This window comes from Vulpes lagopus, chromosome 8 (assembly GCF_018345385.1).
Source record: "Vulpes lagopus strain Blue_001 chromosome 8, ASM1834538v1, whole genome shotgun sequence".
Taxonomy (NCBI): Eukaryota; Metazoa; Chordata; class Mammalia; order Carnivora; family Canidae; genus Vulpes; species Vulpes lagopus.
Window position 1 is genome coordinate 129,151,267 of NC_054831.1, and position 7,281 is coordinate 129,158,547.

The following is a 7,281-nucleotide window of genomic DNA, read 5'->3' on the forward strand; positions in this document are numbered from 1 at the left end:
CCTTTACAGGAAGTCAAGTCTAGCCCGGGTTAATCTCCTTGCTCAAGACCATACAGAACTCAGCTTGACTCACTGGAAAGTTAAAAGCCAGATAAAAAAGATGTTTATTGTTGCATACATGTTTCTCCTTTCCCCATCAACTTCAGAGAACTAATGACTCTTCTTAAGTGGCTCTGGGGGTATTTGGGATGTCAACAACATTATTAAGCTGCACTCCAAATGCCATGATGCAAGTGGCACTTTTTTGGGGAAAAACACCCTCCAGCATTGGAATAGCAGCAACAAAGGCTGAATCTGAAGCTGTCGACATCCTGAAAGTTCACAAGCTGGACCTAAGGGAAGTCGAACATCCCTGCTTATTTGCCATGTGCGGCCATCTCTCCGAAGCTGGGCAGGCACTAATTAGATAGCCGTTCGCAAAGATGCTGTCGTTAACTGGAAGCCATCCAAATGGCTCTTTTTGTTCCAGAAGCTTCGGAAGAGGACCTTCCTCTCCCCAAATCTCCTCTCATCCCACCTTCACTTGCCAAACTTCAAGGACCATGAATACAGTTAATTATGTCAGCTTGGCTTGGCACTGGTTTTCCAGATAGCATCTTTCATTAGCGTGGACCTTCCGGCCGACTGGCTGCTGTACCTTTGGGGGTTGTGGGTGATGTGTTGATTGCCCTGATGACATAGGAAAAGAGGTGGGGGGAGGAAGTGGAAGATGTGGATGACATCTCAAACAGGCCCCCAAACTACATCTCTTCTTCCCTCCATGTCTCTTATGCTTCCATAAGAGGGCACTAAGCCCCCTAGGGATGCCAGGGAAGAATCTGGTATTAATTTATTAGTCATCTCAGCCTTGAGTATCTTAAAGACAACTCATGGTCTCCAGAGATAAGTTTTGGAGGGCAGTCTCTACATCTTATTTATTATCCATGTACCTCACCTCCTACCAGAGAGAGACAGACAGACGCACATACATGCTGTCCATCCAGCCCTAGATATAGAGCCTGTTAGGCAGAGTATATGGAAGTGAACCTGCACCATTTATGCACCAGTGGCGTGGACCAAAGGCAGGGGCATGGTAGCTGATCTTACGAACAAACTGTTTACAAATTCCTCAACGCAGTGCTCAAGCTGAGCTCCAAGCCCAGGAGCCATGCTAACTGGCATTGGCTACTCTGATTCTGAGAGGGGTCTTGCTTACCAGATTCTTAAAGTAGGGAAGTGTGCAGCCTTTTAGGAGATAAGAGCTCTACACAGCATATACAGAAACAAACCTGACATCATTTTCTAGGCTTTCTGATTCTACTTCTGAGCAGGTAAGCCTTTGTCCTTTGCCAGGAGCATTCACACCTCGGTCACCAGTGGTCCTCATACTGGCCCCAAATTGGCCAGGTGCACAGCTGACCAAAGAAATAGCCGAGAGGCTTATGTGCGCACCAGCCCCTTGATCACCCAGGGCATGTCCCGGCCAACAGGAGAGGAAATAATGATCACTCTTCACTCTTCCACTTCTAACTTCCAAAAATCTTTTTTATTCTTGGTCCAACCACAGCTACAAAGAGAAATCAGCTGTAAACATTCTGCTTTTTTTTTCTTTTTTTCTTGCCAGGAATTGCAAAACCACCAGTTCCCAACATCATTTAACTTCTTGCTAATCAGGCTTTTGGGGAAGAGGGACATATCACAAACCCAGACGAGCCAGTGGTGAGGGGCAGTTGTCGTCTGAGATGCTCACCTCAACAGGGAGCCATAAAATAAATCTTCATTCACAAAGACAATGTGTTAATCTTGAGAAAAAGATTTGGAGTAAGGATTGCAACTCCTCCAAACCAATAAAGCTCGGGATCCAGTGCTGACCCTGGCGAAATACACAGGCCTGAAGGCAGACCGGTCCCTGCAGACAAGAGAAAAAACATTCCTTTTTTTTATTTCCAGCTCAGGAAATTTGGCCAGTGTCCCGGCTGGCAGCAGTAGATAGAAGTCAGTTCAGATATAGATTTTCCCTTCTCCTTGTTTGTACGAGTTACTTGCAGGAAACAGCCAGCCAGCCAGTTAGCCAGATGAGTTTCCCTTCCTTTATTTAATCAGAGAAAGTGCTCCATGTTGTGGAGTCCATGTAGGAACTAATTCATGTGCTAGGTGCCCAAGAGAAACTTGAATTTGTTTGTCTTTTTATATAAACTGTGCTGAGAGGCTGAAGACAGAGGTCCCGCTGAGGTCTTATCTGATGACAGGCTCTTGGACACATCAGCAATAAAACCCTGCAGCCTTGTGACCGGTGTGGACTGGCCGTTCCCATTTCTACAACAGCTAATATTCAGTAAGTGGTTTTCATGTGCCAGATACTGGGCTGAGTGCTTCACACCCACCGTCTCATTTAATCTTACAAGAACTTTGTGAGGTGGCTAAAGTCATCTTCGTTTATGTCCAAGGCAAATCTCCAAGGCTGAGACACACACACACACACACACACACACACACACACACAGAGAGAGAGAGAGAGAAAGAGAGAGAGAGAGAGAGAGAGAACTTACCTGAAGTCACAAAGCTGGTGAATAGGGAATTCAAAATTTGAATCCAGGTTTTCTCTGACTCCTCCTATACTGTACTAATTATTTTAGGAGTTAAGAGTTAAGTGTCTGAAAGATCAAGGCTCATAAAAATATCCTTTTCTGGCTGAGACTTAACTTCTGATCAATCTTCCAGTAGGATTTTAGGGTCAAGGATCCCAGCAGCCTGGCTCAACTCAATGCTGTGGCAGGGGGCAAGGCCCACAAGGCCACATCAGCAGATCAGAATGCTTTAGTTGTGAATGCCCCTGGTCCCTCTTGCAATAGCATCCTTGTTATTAAATCTGATCTCCCCTCCCTAATCCCCTTATTTTAATGACACAGAAGTGGGCGTAGTTATTTTCATTTGGGTTAGCTATATAAAGGGCAATTCCTCTGAACAAGGAAGAAGTCATGCAAGCAGACACTGCTCAAACAGGACTAGTGGTAGGTGAGAGGGCATGGGAGGTCTGGTGCGGCTGGAGCCAAAGGTGTGCCAGATGTCCAAGGGCGTTTCCTGTAGGCCATGCAGAAGCTTGAAGCATACCCGGAGAATGGCTACAGTTATCGGTGACATGATCAGATTGGCATTCAAGAAAGATTAAAAAAAAAAAAAAAAAGATCATTTCTGATTGCCTACAAGCCAGGCTTTCCTGGGATCCTATTCTAACAGACCAGATAGAGACACAGTCATGTTCTGGGCAGGCTAATAGTTCGGTGACCCTTTATAGGTGATTATTTCTGTACCCGTCCAATCTTTCTTTCAAAGAGAATTTGAACTCTGCAGGTAGGCAGAGGAAGATTCCTGGTGGTGGCACTCAGTCTTTGTTCTGAGAAATCTGCTCAGGGCCTTACATTTGCGCACCCCATTCAACAAAGCAAGACTCCTGCAGTGAGCAGAACCCATCCCCTTGGAGTTGGTTAGCGGCCAGCTCATTAGCCAGTAGCTACTTCTTGGGTCCTCATTCGCCAACCTACCTAGCTTCCTGTGGTTTTAAGACATGTCTGTATGCTGCTTCTGGCCATAATGAAGAAGCAGGGGCCAGAGTCACCCTGTCCCCCTGAAACAGCTAGAAAATCAGACAGAATTCACTCAGTTTTTTTCAGGTACTGGAAACAGGGAGCACAGATGGCTTGAGAGACAGGACATCAGGGAGGTGAATCTTAGGGTATCTGAAATGAAAAAGAACACTAGATGGCATTAGAAGCAGATCAGATGAGAGAAGAAAAGCTTAATGACTGTGAAAACATAGCAACTTAAAGTATTTATAGCAAAACACACAGAGAAAAAGACTTAAGAGGAAATTTTCGAGCTCTAGTGACCCATAGGACAAGTGACCTAACACATGAGACCCAGGAGTGGGGGAGGAGGGTGCAAAAAACTTAAATATGGCCAAAAGGCTTTCATATTTGATGAGAACTAGAAACCCACAGACTCAAGAAGCTCAATGAACTTTCCCAAAAAGAATACACATTCCCCTGAAGACCGATGATGCCGAGCATCACTTCATATGCTTATTGGTCATTTGCACATGTTTGTTGGAGAAATGTCTGTCCAAACCCTTTGTCCGTTTTTAATTGGGTTGTCTTTTTCTTGTTGACTTATTAGAGTTATTTATATATTCTGGATTCTAGACCCTTATCAGATATGTGACTTGGTCCCATTCTGCAAATTGCTTTTTCACTATCCTCATAGTATCTGTGTCAGAGTTTTCCAGAGAAATACAAGCAACGTAAACAATACAAAACAGATGTATTTTAAGAAATGGGTTCACACAAACATGGAGGCTAGCAAGTCTGACATTTGTAGGGTGGGCTGCAGGCTGAAAGCTTAGACAAAATTGATGATGTATTCTTGGGGCAGAATTTCTTCCTTCCCAGAAACCTCAGGCTTTGCCTTTATAGCTTTCAAGTGATTGGATGAGGCTCACCTACAGTGTGGAAGGTCATGTCCTTTACATACAGTCAAGTGACTATTGATGTTAAGTACGTCTACAAAATACCTTCACAACAACATCTAGGCTGGTATTTGCGGAGATAACTGGATACCATAGCTTAGCCATGTTGACACATAAAGTTAACCATTATATTGTCATTTAACACAAAAAAGTATTAGAGTTGATGAAATCCAATTTATCAATGTTTTTCTTTGAGTGCTCGTGTTTTAGGTGTCATGTATAAGAGAGCATTGTTTGCTCCAAGGTGACAAAGATTCACACCTATGTTTTCTTAGGAGATTTTAATAGTTTTAGCTCTTACATTTAAGTTTTTGATCTCTTTCAAGTCAGATTTTGCATATGGCATGAGGCCGGAGTCCCATGTGTTCTTTTGCATCCGTTGTTGTCACCTTCATGAGCTACTCTCAGATTAATTTTCCCCCATTGTCTTACTATTTCAGTAAGTTCAGCCCCCTTGAAGACTTTGGGCATATTTGGCCAACTAATTTGCCCCTTAATCCAGTTCCAGATCCCAAACTGGGAGAAAACTTAGAACTCTTGAGTTCATTTCCACAAGTCACTTTCTGTTTGGTAGTCCTGTGTAGGCCTTGAAAAATAACGGGAAGGGCTGGGACAGGTTAACCTTGGTGTTTGGGAGACAGCATTCATCAACGGGTCACCACAAAGTACCTGGCAGGAGAGGCTGTAGAGATTCATAAACTATGTCCCATGGGCCAGATATGGGCCTCTACCTATTTTTGTTGATATGGTTATGGAAGAATACAGCCACATGCGTTCACCTACATACTATCTCTGCCCTCCTGAGAGCTATAACAACGGAGATAAGTCATTGTGACTGAAACCGTATAGTCTTCAAAGCCTAACATGTTTACAATCTGGCCCTTGTTAACTCTGGACACATAGTCCTAGTGTGTGCAGAGTGGAAATCTTCGCTGTCTTTAGCATAAGAGGAAATGGATGTGTAGCAGAGGCTATTGGCGCCCCACCTGGAATCCCTTTTGCAATTAGGTTGCCCACCCCCAGGTCCTACACTGCTTCTCTGAATGAATCCAACCGCAGCTTTTTCTTCTCTTGTGTGGCTCTTTGTTTTTCTTACCCTCTTGCTGATTTCTCCTGAAACACCTTCTCAATAACTCACATACATACACATTCTGCTCACAGGTGCTACTTCTAGAGAATCCAACTTAGAGCAGAATGCATTGTCAGAATTAGAGTGCCAGCCATCAGGTTAGCACAGACAAGGTAGATGTCTGCAAGAGGGATGGGGGTCCATGGTCTGGCAGCTGGTGGGAGGTTTTGGAGCCTGAGCAGAGAAGAAGGTGTTTGCATGGGGGCGGGTCGTGGGGGCTTGACTTGGGATAACAATGCCCTGGCAGGATGACAGGAGTGACTGCACATGTGAGCAGCAGTGGGAATGGCAGATTGTTGTGTACAGGAGAGGTGACCCAGTAGTTAAATATATTGAGAATAATGGGAGGTTTCTCATCGTCTGAGGGGTTATAAATATGGAAAGAGGGAAAAACTAGAATAAACTCTCTGGTATTGGATTGGAATTGGAGGTATCAGTATAACTTGTGTTTTCAACACATAGAGGTATGGATAAATATAGAATTAAATGCATGTGGTCACAGAAGCTTGGCAGTTCCAACACCCCAAAAGCAATGAGCACCCTAGCACCCAGATCTTTGTTTCAAAACGCCTTTCTCCACTAAAAGGAATAAGGACCCCCATGGAGAAACAGCTGACTTCAAAGCTGGGGCAGAGGAAGTGCAAGATGAGGTAGAACAACTTTCTATGCTAGAAAGTAAGGACACACTCAAATATGAGGAGAAAATGTCAAACAGGACATACAAGCCACCTTGAAAGGGCACCACTGGCCTGATCTGAGACATTTTGAGTATCAAAATAAATGATGTTAGTAGCAGATTAAAATGCATTGACTAAAATAGGAATCCCTGAGTCTATACTGATAAAAATAAATGAATGAATGGGGAAAAGAGAAAGGTCTTACCGTAGAAAGTCAATTAAATGGAGATGGGATGATAGAATTAGAACTTTAATCGTAATAACTAATTCTGCCAAAAAGTATCAATGCAGGTATTTGTGGAATGAAGACAGAGGAGAGGAATGTTTTCCATCCAGGTTCACATTACACTCCATGATAGAGAGAGAGAGAGAGAGAGAGAGAGAGAGACTCAACTGGAGGACTTTCTGGGCTGGATCTTCTCAGCTCAGGAAAATTCTGGGTCACACCTGTGGTTCCTTGGCCTCGAAGAGGATCCGAATGTCACCCCAAAACATGCCACTTTGCATAAGGATTATTTTGAGCTGAAGGCAATTGAGACTCCACAGATGCAGGAAGAGTTTTCTGCGCTCCCCTTATCTGCCTAAGAGCAGGACAGAAATTTCCCTGGGAGGAAGATGCCCCCCGCCCTCCGCCCCTCTCACCTCCAGGACCAGGGAGAGAAGAGCAACTCTTATCATCGAAGACTGGGAACGGACACCGAGATCAATTTGCATAAACAGACCTTATTAAAATAACCCTTATCTTCTCTTAGCTCCTCCCATATATGTCCTAGTCACTTACCTACAATTTATTGTCCCTTGAAGCCCAAGCCCTTTTTCCTTTGTTAAAAGAATATAGAAGCCCCTGAGTCTAAGAGCTTCTTTGATTTTTCTCTTCTGTTCTGTGAACTCCCAGCAGGTACCTATTAATAACAATTCTGTTCTTTTTCTCCAGCTAATATGTCTTTTGTTAGTTTAATTCACAGGGCCCAGAC